We start from the raw sequence: 14,113 nt of genomic DNA on the forward strand, positions 1-14,113 counted from the left end.
AATACAAATGAAGTAAGAATTTTCCAACATGTTTTTAAAAATATGGTTTTTCATATTTCACGGTCTATGGATTTTCAGATTAGAAACCAAGCAAAAATTAAATCAAAAGGACAATCAGATGCAAATAGAGGTGAAAACTCTCCAGAGCCACAGAAGTATGGAGCTATAATGTGGCTTAGATTCAGGTAGATGCCTACCTTTCTGCACTGGCTGAGACCAATCTGTCCTCACCTCCTCTGTGCTGGATCCTGCTTCCTCACAGTCTGAGAGAAGCTCCCTTCCAGGAGAATACAGTAGTAGAAGAACCCAGGCTGCCCCAGATCATCTTTAAAAAAAGCCATCCTTTTAAAACAACTCAAGCAGAGTGTTGACCATATGGAAAATGTTTAGATTAACTAGTGCTCTGATTGGCAGCTACATGGCTAATCATAATAGTTTCCAATCATGACCTAAACTTTGAAACAGAAGTTCTATCTCCACCATTTCATATAACATATATTAATTGATTGCTAAATATTTTTGTTTTCATAATCTCATTTAACCCTGACTAAAATTCAGTGAGGTACATAATTTTGATCCCCACATTATAGATTGGAAATGGAAATTAAGTAAATTTTCCTGAGTCACAGAGCCAGGCATGGTGGAGCCAAGAATCAAATTGGATTCTCTGATTCTGGGACCCATGAAAGGAAGAAAGACAAGGAGGGAAAGATGGAGGTGGGGAGGGAAAAAGACAAGCAAAGAAACAAGAGATAGAGGGGGTCTGAAAGAAGCCTTCCACTTCTGAATTCCAGACCCTTTCTTAGGTCCCAATCATAATACTTCCGCATGGCCTTATACTAAGCCCCCTTTCTCTTCAATGCTGGGAACAATTGAAGGCAAAAAGAGAAGGGGGAAGCAGAGGCTGAGATGGTTAGATAGTATCACCGACTCAGTGGAAGTGAATTAGAGCAGTTCTGGGAGATAGTGAAGGACCAGAAGCCCAGCATGCTGTAGGTCTCAAAGACTCAACAATAGAGACTGAACTACAACAAACTTCAGTTGATTTTAGTTAATTGCATCCAAAAAGTATGAACCAGTACAACAATCCACCTCAATACATTGCCAGAGGAATGGTGTTAGAACACAGCAGTTCAGCAGGCAGTATTTAGGCTAGTGAAAGAACTTGTAACAGCAGTTTTTCCTATACCAGCCCCTCCACTGTGCAACTAGCTCACCATTGTCTTCTCATCCTTCTTTAGACGATAGATTGTCTTGGGAGTGAGCATGGCTTTACAGTGAGGGATCAGACCAAATTCTCTTCTGTCCATTGTCACTTAAAGGCCCCAGTCCACTTTACTGCTCCTGCCACCAGTGTGCAATCACAACTGGGAAGCCTGAGAATAAAAACCCTACTGATCAAATCAATGCCTTAAGCCTGTAAGGCTAAGGACCGGAGTGCCACACCAGTGAACATCAGGGTCCCTGCCCAACAGCTTTCATGTCCACTGGAGCAAGGAGGTGATGATACAGCCTGTCTTAGGGGCCAACAGTGTGTTTTGACCTTCAAAACCCTGGTGATTGAATCACCTGCCATTTAAACACTCCCCTTCACCCCACCCCGCATCTCCCACCTCCCAACCTCCAACCCCACCCCCACCTCCCTTCTACAAGGACGCATCAGTTCAGTCCAACAAATCTACTTTGTTCCAGATATTTGCATTAGACACTGCAAACAAACAGAACTAGTTTATTAGGGAAGAAGGGCAAAATGTGATAATAAATCCTTGAAGTTAGACATTCATATTTCCTGAAGAAAAAAAAAAAACTAACTATAAAAAAGGGTTGTGCCACATTAATCAAAAGTCAGCCTTTTAAAAAAAAAATCAGTCTTTTAGGAGCTTTTCCTCCTATCCCATATTTTAAGCCATTTGACCTTATATCTAAGAACATGCAATGGCACCCCACTCCAGTACTCTTGCCTGGAGAATCCCAGGGACGGGGGAGCCTGGTGGGCTGCCGTCTATGGAGTCGCACAGAGTTGGACACGACTGAAGTGACTTAGCAGCAGCAGCAGCTAAGAACATGGGACTTGCCCAACATGGGATCCAATGAACCCCTCTGATAGCCTAAAGTATTTAAGAAAAGGACCTCTCCAAGGGCTCATCAGGGTTTCTTTTGTGAACTGAATTGACAAGAATGGCATGGGGTCGTACTGGACTTCTGAAAAAACTAAGCTAGAAGCCAGAGAAAGGCCATCTTCACAATCGATAGGTTATCAATTGCCTCTGGGCTTAGCAGACCCCAACTGTGCACGTCCCAGGAGAGGAAAGAAAAACAAGGAACAAAATATCCGTAAGCAAACTTCCAGTAACATAACCAGGTTTATCCAAAACCTAACGACAGAAATGTCTAATGTAAGTAGACTAGCCATTATTCAGTTTCTATCCCAAGATATTACGTTAAAAGATGCAATCTATTTTCCCATAGTTTTCTGGGGAAGAGGCAAGTCTCAGGGCTTTTCCTTACTTCATAAATATTTCAGTCTTGTAACTTTGGCAAAAACAATAGGAAATTATTTGCCTGGAAGAAAAAGCCTCGGTTTCACCACATGAGAACAAAAAAGAACTCACCAGCATGTCAGAAAGAATGAGTCTCCTGTCATTTCTGTTCATTTGGTGTGAGGTTTTGTGCCCCAAACCAATGAACTCAAAGCACCAAGATGACATGCACTATAATTTTTTTAAGGAAAAGCAAATATTCAGTGCTCAATTGGAGGATTTATTCAGCTCTCATCTTTTTCTCTTCAGTATGTGTAAAGGTCACTCTTAAATACTCTGTGGTCATTCTGTAAAGCATGTTTCCCTTATCTGCATAGCTTTGTGTACTATCTAAAGCTCCACACTGCAAACTTACCTTCAAGCTCTTAGCACTGGAAACCACAATCCAAATTTCAGGGAGGCCAGAGTTACTTGTTCTGTTGCTGTTAGGTGGCGAGAAGGACGCTCTGTGATTTCCAGGCTGAACAGTATTTGGGGCATTGGAGATTGACTTGTGGGGCTCAGTGGCGGCCAGCCATGTGACCAGGGTGGGGGAAGGGACACTCCTGCAGGCTTCTGATGCCTGGTTGGTTGACAGACCAGGGTAGTGCAGGGTCTGAACAGAGTGCCCAGGATCATAGGCAGACATCTTTGCTCTAAGTTTCTTCTTAGATTTTAACTTGGTGGTTTTGCACGGCAGTGTTGTTTCAGCCTGGATTTCGAAATGCTGGCTTATCTCTCTGAACAATTTCTATCCTTTTGAGTTCTGTCTTAGAGGTAGAGGTCTAAAGGACCTCAGAGATGACCCAGTTCTGCCCCACAGCCTCCCACTTTATAGGCAGGTAGCAGCACATCCAGGATCCTGCAGAAGCCTGTGTCTGGAATGCGTACTGGAGTGAGCAAAACTGGCTGTCACCATTATTACAGCTCACTTGAATATATTCAACTGTTGGGTCATTAAAGCTTTGAGGACTGCTGAGATGCAATAAAATGGATCTTATCACACTGCAGGTACCTAAATCTGCAGCTATTAGATTAGGGATTAAAAATTACAGCAATGTGTACTTGTGGTCAATGAGTTTTTGTATAGACATGTGCACTTATGTTTATGTATCTCTACCACAATCTTCATAAAATATTCCAAGGTGGGGCTTCTCTGGCAGTCCAGTGGTTAGAATCCGCCTGCCAGTGCAGGGGACACATGTTCCATCTCTGGTCTGGGAACATTCCGCAAGCTGCAGGGCAACTAAGCCTATGTACCACAACTACTGAGCCTGAGCTCCAATGCTGTGAGCTGGAACTACTGAGTCCATGTGCCAACTACTGAAGCCCACACACTGTAGAGCCCACGCTTAGCAACAAGAGAAGCCACCGCAAGGAGAAGCCCAGCACCACAACTAGAGAGGGGTCTCCACTTGCCATGGCTAGAGAAAACCCACGCAAAATTACTTTCTGCCATGAGGGTGGTGTCATCTGCATAACTGACTTCCTGTCATTACAAGTATGAAATGGCAGAGTATTGACATTAGGAATCTGGAGAACCTTATTCTGTCCCCAGAGCTGTGTTACCTTGAGATAACCCTTCACCTCTCTCGGTTTCAGTCTTCTTGGAGCAGAATTGGTACTTAATAAATGGTAGCTTGTTAAGGGGAACTCGTTTCTTCCCATCCAATTATTTTATTCTTCCCTACAAAGTAGGAACTTTTGTCTTTTCTGTATCTTTAAGAAAAGTACTCTCCACTCACCTCTCTACCTCTTTACTCCCTTGACTGTGTAGATCACAACAAACTGTGGAAAATTCTTAAAGAGATGGGAATACCAGACCATCTTATCTGCCTCCTGAGAAACCTGTTTGCAGGTTAAGAAGCAATAGTTAGAACCACATGTGGAACAACAGACTTGTTCAAAATTGGGAAAGGAATATGTCAAGGCTGCATATTGTCACCCTGCTTTTTCATATGCAGAGTACATTATGTGAAATGCCAGGCTGGATGAATCACAAGCTGGATGGAATCAAGACTGCTGGGAGAAATATCAATAACCTCAGATATGCAGATGATACCACCCTAACGGCAGAAAGCAAAGAAGAACTAAAGAGCCTTTTAATGAAGGTGAAAGATGAGAGTGAAAAAGCTGGCTTAAAACTCAACATTCAGAAAACTAAGATCATGGCATCTGGTCCCATCACTTCATGGCACATAGATGGGGAAACAATGGAAACAGTGACAGACTTTATATTTGGATGCTCCAAAATCACTGCAGATGGTGACTGCAGCCACAAAATTAAAAGACACTTGCTCCTTGGAAGAAAAGCTTTGACAAACTTAGACAGCATATTAAAAAGCAGAGACATCACTTTGCCAACAAAGGTCCATCTTATCAAGGATATGGTTTTTCCGGTAGTCATGTATGGATGTGAGAGTTGGACTATAAAGAGAGCTGAGTGCCAAAGAATTGATGCTTTTGAACCGTGGTGTTGGAGAAGACTCTTGAGAGTCCCTTGGACTGCAAGGAGATCAAACCAGTCAATCCTAAAGGAAATTAACCCTGAATATTCACTGGAAGGACCGTTGCTGAAGCTGAAGCTCCAATACTTTTGCCACCTGATATGAAGAGCTGACTCACTGGAAAAGACCTTGATGCTTGGAAAGATTGAGGGCAAGAGGAGAAGGGAACAGAGAATGAGATGTTTGGATGGCAGCACTGACTGACTCAACAGACATGAATTTGAACAAACTCTGGGAGAGAGTGAAGGACAGGGAAGTCTGGAGTGCTGCAATCCGTGGGGTCACAAAGAGTCGGACACAGCTGATCAACTGAACAACAACAACAACTTAATGAATGAGGAATGGCTCATGAGCCTGATGAATTTGGGGAATAAAATGGGCATGTGCCACGGCTCAGATCCTTCTGAGACCTGCCTGCTCCAGAGAAGGCCTGCGTTGCCCTCCTCTCCTCCTCTCTTTGCAGTAAGTTTCCCAGGACAGGCTCTTGTCCTGCACGTACAGTCTCCCAGTGCTGCGAAGAGAAGTTTGATTCTTGGGGCATGAGTTAGGAAGCCTGCTTGTGGCTGTTCATTCCAAACAAATTCTCTAATCAGCTTTATCTGTTATGAAGTTGTTTTAATCTCCAGAGGTTTGACCCTTGTATCTTATTTCTCATTTGATTCCATGCATAGAGAGAAAGACTGGGAACAACTATCACTCTCAAATTCTAATGCTGCTGAATTAATAAGAAAGCCTGCATGGAGTTGATTGGACCAAACAGTCTCTAAGTTTCCTTCGAGCTCTAACATCCTGTGTTCCTATGAGTCTGTATCTCTAGAAAAAACAAAATGTTAACAAACAACTTCCTAATCTCTGACTCTCCTCCTTCCTGCTTCTCAACATAATGAAGACCTCAAGTCTTCCCACATTTTCCACTTTGTCTCCACCTCACGACTTCATTTATTCCCTGCTCCCTGGACCCCATGATGAATCCCTTCACTCTTCCCTCAGGGACACCCTTAACCTCTGGCTCCTGCCCTGCCAATCTCTTGTTCTAGATCAGCCCACCCACTAGCCTTCTCCTCTAGCACTGAGCTCCTTTTCATCCTAGGGGAAATCCTGTCTTCTGGGGAAGAAAATAAAAGCAATACACAGAGTGGCGGGTTGGGGCGGGGCAGGAGGAGAGTGAGAATGGGGAGAGAGGGGGAGACCTGCCCCATGGCGCCTCTGGCCAATTCCATCCCTGCCCTCCCCCATGATTGAGTTTTGTGAGCCAAAAACTGTTAAGAGGAGATGTGGCCAACCCTTTGCTCTCCTCTCCCTTCCATCTGGCCTCTCTCCACGTTACTTCCAAAGAGACTGGTTCACCCAGCTGGCTTTAAGCTCTAAGATAAGTGCCTGGACTTGTGGTCCTTCCTCCCCAGCAGAGTGGTAACTGAAGAGACCCACGCATCAGCTTAGAGGGAAGGGAAAAGTTGGACCCAGTGGTTGTCAGTCACAGTTATCCAATCCCCCCTACCCTGCGGGGGAGCACATTTGGCAATATCTGAAAACATTTTTCTTTCTCACCCTGGGAGGAGAGTACTTCTGGGCTCTAGTGGGCAGAGGCCAGGGGTACACAAGACACCGCCCCCACACACACACACAACAAAGAATTAACTGGCCCCAGTTGGCAATGGTGCTGATATCAATAGAGCTCAGCCCCCTCTGGTCTGGGCTCTAGGTGGTCTGTGAAAGTGTTAGTTGCTCACTCACGTCTGACTCCTTACAACTCCAAGGGCTGTAACCCGCCAGGCTCCTCTATGAAATTCTCTGGGCAAGAATACTGGAGTGGGTAGCCATTCCCTTTTCCAGGGGATCTTCCAGACCCAGGGATTAAACCCTGGTCTCTTGCACTGCAGGCAGATTCTTTACCATCTGAGACACCAGGGAAGCCCAGGTGGTCTGTAACCCAGGCCAAAAGACCATTCCACATGGACCCATCCTAGTCTGGGCTCTATGAGGAAGAAGGAGGGACAGAGATTCTTAGTAACTTCAGCTTCTGACTTCTGTGCTTCCATTTTCTTTAGAGATCTGGCAGAGGGGGTGGCTACTCACAGGGACAGATTCCTTTCCATCTGCTGGCCAGATACCATCCGAACACAACCTGGGTTTAACATATGGCAGGGTTTAAACAGGTTGACACAGGGTCCTGGCCTGGGGGGCAAAGTATGAAGCGAGAACAAGCCTCCTACCCTGGAGAGGCCTACAAGGTTCAGGTCCTTGTGTTAATGTGAATAAGGATGCATTTTAAGGCCCCAGCTGGCCTACCTAGAACTTTTACCCATAAGAAATTCTCCATAGGCAAGACTCACTCCAGTATATATAACATTTGGCTCTCAGATTGTGCCAAGATTTGGCAGGTGGTGCAAGACTGGCTGCCCCAGATTCTTGTCAACTTTAGCTGCTTTCAAACTGTATCCAGGATCAAGGAGAGAACTGTGATAGTGACAAGTCTGTACAGGAGGACAAAAAAAAAATATGGTAGATATCTTAATGGGAAGCTGAGATGCCCAAAGAGACAAGGCCCAGATTAGGCAGTGGCTGGAGATTTTGCAGGAGACAAAAGGCAGATTTTGCAGGAGACAAAAGAGACACAGATTTGATCCCTGGGTCAGGAAGATCCCCTGGAGGAGGGCATGGCAACGGACTCCAGTATTCTTGCCTGGAGAATCCCATGGACAGAGGAACCTGGTGGGTTACAGTCTATGGGGTCTCAAAGAGTTGGACACGACTGAGGCAACTTAGCACACACATATAAAATTTTAGGTCAGTGTTAAATAGCAACCCGCTCCAATATTCTTGCCTGGAAAATCCCATGGACAGAGGAACCTGGTAGGCTATAGTCCATGGGGTCACAAAGAGTCAGACACGACTGAGTGACTTCACTTTCTGGCCCACAGGAAATAATTAGTATTGACTAGGAATATTATTATAATTATTACACTCTCAGGAAGGTTATACATGTATATTCTGAGGAAGTGGGGAGTGACATTCCTGGCAGTTTGCAGGAATGGAGCTATCATAGTTACTTCTCCAGGAGCCAAGATCCCACAGCAAGCTCTCAACCAGAGTCCTTTTCTCTCCTCTGTGCCTGCTCTCTGTTGCCCTCTGGAGGTCCTGCTTGGAGGCTGGTGAAAGCTGACCTTACTAGGGACTATGAATGATGGACGTATTTCCTAGGGAAGAATGAAGGCTTAGCAGATGGCAGTCCTGTACTTAAGTTTGCTGCTGCTGCTAAGTTGCTTCAGTAGTGTCCGATTCTTTGCGACCCCATATACGATAGCCCTCCAGGCTCCTCTGTCCATGGGATTCTCCAGGCAAGAGTACTGGAGTGGGTTGCCACGCCCTCCTCCAGGGGAATCTTCCTGACCCAGGGACCGAACCTGCGTCTCTTATGTCTCCTGCATTGTCAGGCAGGTTCTGTGCCACTAGCACCGCCTGGGAAGCCTGACAGTGGTGGTGGGCAGCATTTATAAACCCGTGTGTGTGTGTGTGTGTGTGTGTGGCCCTTGACAGAACTGCCACTGGAGCCATCATTTGGCAAACTTGATTGGAATGATTGAGACCACAAAGGAACTGTGGGTACCTAGGAATTCATCCCTCAGACCCCAAGTGGGACCCAGAGCAAGGCCACGCCTCCCCTCCCCTAGACTGTACTTCCTGAGCCAAGAGACAATGCTCTGGCAACCTGGGCCAGCTTGAGACCCCTATAAAACCACTCCTCAGATGAGCCAATTCCTCCTCCAGCCTGGTATTTTCTTTGCCTCCTTTTCTTTCCCCTATTCAAATAGCCAGACTACTCCATGCTTTGCCTCAGACAGCATGTGTGAAAGCAGAAAGCAGAAACAAGAAGAGCCTCTTCCTTTAGGGGAAGAGAAAAGACTCCTGGCTAACCAGATTGAAGTGTAGGAGAGAATGTTCATAAGAAAGACCAAGGCTATCTGCTGGCCCTCATTCAAGGCCACGTGGAAACACAAGGGGGAGCTCCCCAGTGACAGTCAGGCACCAGTGAACCAGGACTATATGGAACAAGAACAAACAACATCAAGTGTAGGGACTGATGGAAGTCCCTAGGAGTCTAGAACCCTGCAGTGTGTCCCACTCCAACCCCAAAATGGAAAACATGAGGGACACTCAGAACTAACAGGGGTTAAATGTCAGCACCTTTAAAAAATATAGACAGAGAGTTTTAGAAACTAATGTTTCTAACACCGTTGAGTTTAGGAACTGAAACTCGTATTCCAAAGGATAGAATTTTTTAAAGAAAACAATGTTGGGGAAATTCACTATTTTAAAATTTACATTTAGAGGAGAAGGCTTGGCAGCAAAGGCAGAAATTTAATCATTTGTTGGACTCAGTGTGTTTATCTCTGCTCTGAAATTAAATGTGATTGTCCCTTAGGACTGCAGTTGACCGTGCATCCTAATTTGCCCTGGACAGGCACCATCTGCCCTGCTGTCTTGGCTTCATTATTAGCAATGTCCACTTTCATCCTCAAAAGGGATTCAGTTTAAGCAATAAGTTCTTTGGTTACTCTGTTTAAGACTTTTACTGTTATTTATTTTTTTTATTTTGGTTAATCTGGGTCTTCTATGCTGTGCACAGTCTTCCTCTAGTTGAGGCAAGTGGGGGCTGCTCTTCGTTGCCATGTGTAGGCTTCTCATCACAGTAGCACCAACTCTAGGCACTTGGGCTCAGTAGCTGTGGCCCCATGGACTTAGCTGCTCCACGCGCAGCACATGGGATCTCCCCGGATCAGGGACTGAAACCATGTCTCCTGCATTGGCAGGTGGATTCTTAACCACTGGACCACTTAAGAAATCCCTGCTTAGAATTTTTAAATGAGCGATCCCACAGGCTGATCAACTCTGAGCGAGGTGCTATGAAACAGAAAGTAAGGATTTCTAGGCGGATGTGGCTGGAAGCTGTGAGCCAGTGAAGCTCGGGAGGGCCTACAATCTCACCCAGACAGGAAAAAGGGCAGGTGCTGCATGATGAGAGGGGTCATGGTGAGGTTGAAGTGGTGTGTGGAGCTGAGAGGACAGTGGTGGGGGTCAGAGTAGGATGTTGACACAGAGTATTTCAGACATGGAGTAGCACAAGTTAAAAGCAATGGCAAGTTATGACCATGGGAGCAGGTAGGAGAAATGGACACTGATTGCGTTTGGAGATAGAAATTGGGCAGCTAACAAGAGATGTGGAGGCAGGCCTGGCTACTGTATACCTTTTTATTCCTATTGAATTTTCAATCTTATCTTTACAAAAATATATCAGTTCAGTTCAGTTCAGTCACTCAGTTGTGTCCGACTCTGCGACCCCATGAATCACAGCACGCCAGGCCTCCCTGTCCATCACCAACTCCCGGAGTTTACTCAAACTCACGTCTATCGAGTCAGCAATGCCATCCAGCCATCTCATCCCCTATCATCCCCTTCTCCTCCTGCCCCCAATCCCTCCCAGCATCAGAGTCTTTTCCAATGAGTCAACTCTTCGCATGAGGTGGCCAAACTACTGGAGTTTCAGCTTTAGCATCATTCCTTCCAAAGAACAATATATAAATACAATTAAAATAAAAAGGAATCTAGGGACAGTCCTAAGATGGCAGAGGAATAGGACGGGGAGACCACTTTCTTCCCCACAAATTCATCAAAAGATCATTTGAATGCTGAGCAATTCCACAAAACAACTTCTGAACACTGGCGGAGGACACCAGGCACCCAGAAAGGCAGCCCCTTGTCTTTGAAAGGAGGCAGGACAAAATATAAAAGATAAAAAGAGAGACAAAAGAGTTAGGGATGGAGACCCGTCCCAGGGAGGGAGTCGTGAAAGAGGAAAAGTTTCCAAACACCAGGAAACCCTCTCACCAGCGGGTCTTTGAGGAGATTTGGAATCTCAGAGGGCAACATAACTGGGAGAAAAAAATAAATAAATAAAACCCACAGATTACACGCCTAACCACAACTCCCAGTGGACAAGTAGCCCAGACGCTCGCATCTGCCACCAGCAAGCAAGGGCTGAACAGGGAGGTGCGGGCTGCATTGCTTAGGGCAAGGTTCGGGCCTGAATGCCCTGAGGACAATCTGAGGGAGGTAACGTGAGATAGCAACCCAACCGTGGGATAGCAAGAGAGAGAGAGAAAGAACTTTCCTGCAAAAACCTCTAACCTAAGGCACTGCCAGCCTGCTCACAGAACAAAGGACTGAGCGAATACCAGAGGAGAGCTAGCCAGGGGGGGCCAATTTCCTCCCCCCACCCCTGCCACCCGAGGCAGAGAGGCAGGCAGGTGATAGCCAGGGCCAGAAGGTGAGGGGCAATCTCAGCCCCAGAGACGGCATCCTCTGCCAAACTGTGAGCAGGCTCCCAGTTGCTAACCAAGTCTTCCTGGGATCCTGGATGGTTGACATCTGCCAGGAGGGTCCAGCCAGAGATCAGCTCCCCAGAGGAGGCACATGGCACCCCTGAGACTGTGCTCCTGCTGTGCACCCAGGAAACCGAGCAGCTAGGACAGGGGAGGTGATAAGACTCACCGACCATCTGTGGAGAGTGTGCTCAGCATGTCACCTGAGCTGCTCGGACCTGGGAAGGACACAAAACGCATGCCCAACCAAGTCTGTGCATTTGTGGAGTACCCAAGAACCAGAACCTGAGCAGCTTAGACCTGGGAAGTGCACGCAACCCAGGGCCCGCTTGAGAGAGTTCCCCTGCAGAGCAACCTGGAGCCTGAGCAGTGTAGACCAGGAAAGCACGCACACTGTGAGTGGGGGCAAACCCAGTGTGGCTCAAACACTGCGAGCACTCCCCACACAGCCACTGGTATTTGTTTGCAGTGTTCCTCCCTCCCTGCAGCACAACTGAAAAAGTGAGCCTAAATAAGTGACCACCTTTGCCCCTCACCTTGTCTCAGGGTGGAAATTAGACACTGAAGAGACTTGCAGAAGAAGCCAAAATAAACAGAGGGAACCGCTTTGGAAGTGACAGGTGCAACAGATTAAAACCCTATAGTTAGCACCGACTATATTGGAAGGGGCCTATAGACCTTAAGAAGAAGCATAAGCTGGAACAAGGTACTATCTGAAACTGAACTGACCCCACACTGCCCTCAACAGCTCCAGAGAAATTCCTAGATATATTTTACTATTATCATTTTTTAATTTAAAAAATTTTAAGTCCTTTACTACTCCTTTAATTTTCATTTTTATAACCTATTACTTTGCAAAAAAGGCTCTATTTTTAAAGCAAATTTCATATATATTTTTTATAATTTTTGTGATTTTTTAAATATTGTATTTTTGAGAGTCAGAAAGTGAAGAGGAACTAAAAAGCCTCTTGATGAAAGTGAAAGAGGAGAATGAAACAGTTGGCTTAAAGCTCAACATTCAGAAAACGAAGATCATGGCATCTGGTCCCATCACTTCATGGGAAATAGATGGGGAAACAGTGGAAACAGTGTCAGACTTGATTTTGGGGGCTCCAAAATCACTGCAGATGGTGATTGCAGCCATGAAATTAAAAGACGCTTACTCCTTGGAAGAAAAGTTATGACCAGCCTAGATAGCATATTCAAAAGCAGAGACATTACTTTGCCAACCAAGGTCCATCTAGTCAAGGCTATGGTTTTTCCAGTGGTCATGTATGGATGTGAGAGTTGGACTGTGAAGAAAGCTGAGTGCTGAAGAATTGATGCTTTTGAACTGTGGTGTTGGAGAAGACTCTTGAGAGTCCCTTGGACTGCAAGGAGATCCAACCAGTCCATTCTGAAGGAGATCAGCCCTGGGATTTCTTTGGAAGGAATGATGCTAAAGCTGAAACTCCAGTACTTTGGCTACCTTGTGCGAAGAGTTGACTCATTGGAAAAGACTCTGATGCTGGGAGGGATTGGGGGCAGGAGGAGAAGGGGATGACAGAGGATGAGATGGCTGGATGGCATCACTGACTCGATGGACATGAGTCTGAGTGAACTCCGGGAGTTGGTGATGGACAGGGAGGCCTGGCGTGCTGCGATTCATGGGGTCGCAAAGAGTCGGACACGACTGAGCAACTGAACTGAACTAATACTATTGAATTGTACATTCAAAAATGGTTAAAATGGGAAATTTTATATCGTGTACATTTTATCATAAGAAACAGTTACATAATTTTAATAATAAAATATTCATTTTTTACTTTGATTGGAGTTATGTTAAATGCAGGGATTAATTATGAGAAGCTGTATTGAATGAGCCACAACAAAGAATAGCCCTGTCGAAAAAGGACTCGGTCTCCAGCTCTTGGCATTCTCCATGCCAGTTTATCCTGTTCTGCTGACTGAGGGATTCACAGCACACAGCACACGTGACAGACTGAGCCAGAACCTGGGGAGGAGGGCAGCTTCGTCTAAGACAGCAAAGAAAAAGGAAGGGAAGAGGTGCTCAGTGAGGGTAAAAGCAGAGGAAATTTCCGCCACACCACATAGACATTCTCCATGAGGAATGTTGGAGGGTAGATATTGAGGGGGCTGGTAAAGGTTGGCCTTTGTGGGGAACAACAGTGGGGTCAGATCAGGGATATGTAAATGAATCACCACATTCCACTGAGGAGCCTAGTGAGGCTGGAAATCATAAATGTGTAGACAGAATTCTCCCCCTTCTCCCTCTTCTCCCTCCCCCAGCAACAATCTTGAAGGGGTTGCAGATCCCTGGTACTATAGAAGTGAGGAGGAGTAGATTCCCCACCCAGACCACCAACTGCTGTAGGCTTCTATTCTCTAACAATGCCAAGCTGGGACTGGAAAGAAGCATCAATTTTAAGTTGCAATGGAAGTTTGGGTTACTACTGGGATGGACATTATCATTACTAAAATCAGACCAAAGAGGACCAGAACAACCATGTAACTTGTCTAAATTTTATCCAGTGGCAGAGCAAGCTCTAAACATACAGAATAAATTTTGAAAAGCAACAAAAAGCAGAAGTCAACTTACTTTCTGATTTTATTCAATGAGCCATGCTTATTCACAATATTATTTCCAGTTGTTAATTGAAACACATGTATCTTGCCTCTCCCCCTAGATTGTAAGCTCTCTGAAGAC

General features: G+C 45.6%; 1 protein-coding gene across 1 annotated transcript in view; it reads right to left on the reverse strand.

Annotated features, from left to right (window-relative positions):
• Positions 1-3,030, reverse strand: part of SLC4A5 (solute carrier family 4 member 5) — a 125,202-nt gene extending 122,172 nt beyond the window's left edge. The window contains exon 1 of the mRNA XM_086327665.1: positions 2,896-3,030. The gene's annotated coding sequence lies outside the window, so the exon portion shown is untranslated. The remainder of the gene's footprint in view (positions 1-2,895) is intronic.
• Positions 3,031-14,113: the final 11,083 nt, after the last annotated feature.

Source organism: Bos grunniens, chromosome 11, assembly GCF_055505025.1.
Source record: "Bos grunniens cultivar Pamir isolate PY7600 chromosome 11, Bosgru_T2T1.0, whole genome shotgun sequence".
NCBI classification, from domain to species: Eukaryota; Metazoa; Chordata; class Mammalia; order Artiodactyla; family Bovidae; genus Bos; species Bos grunniens.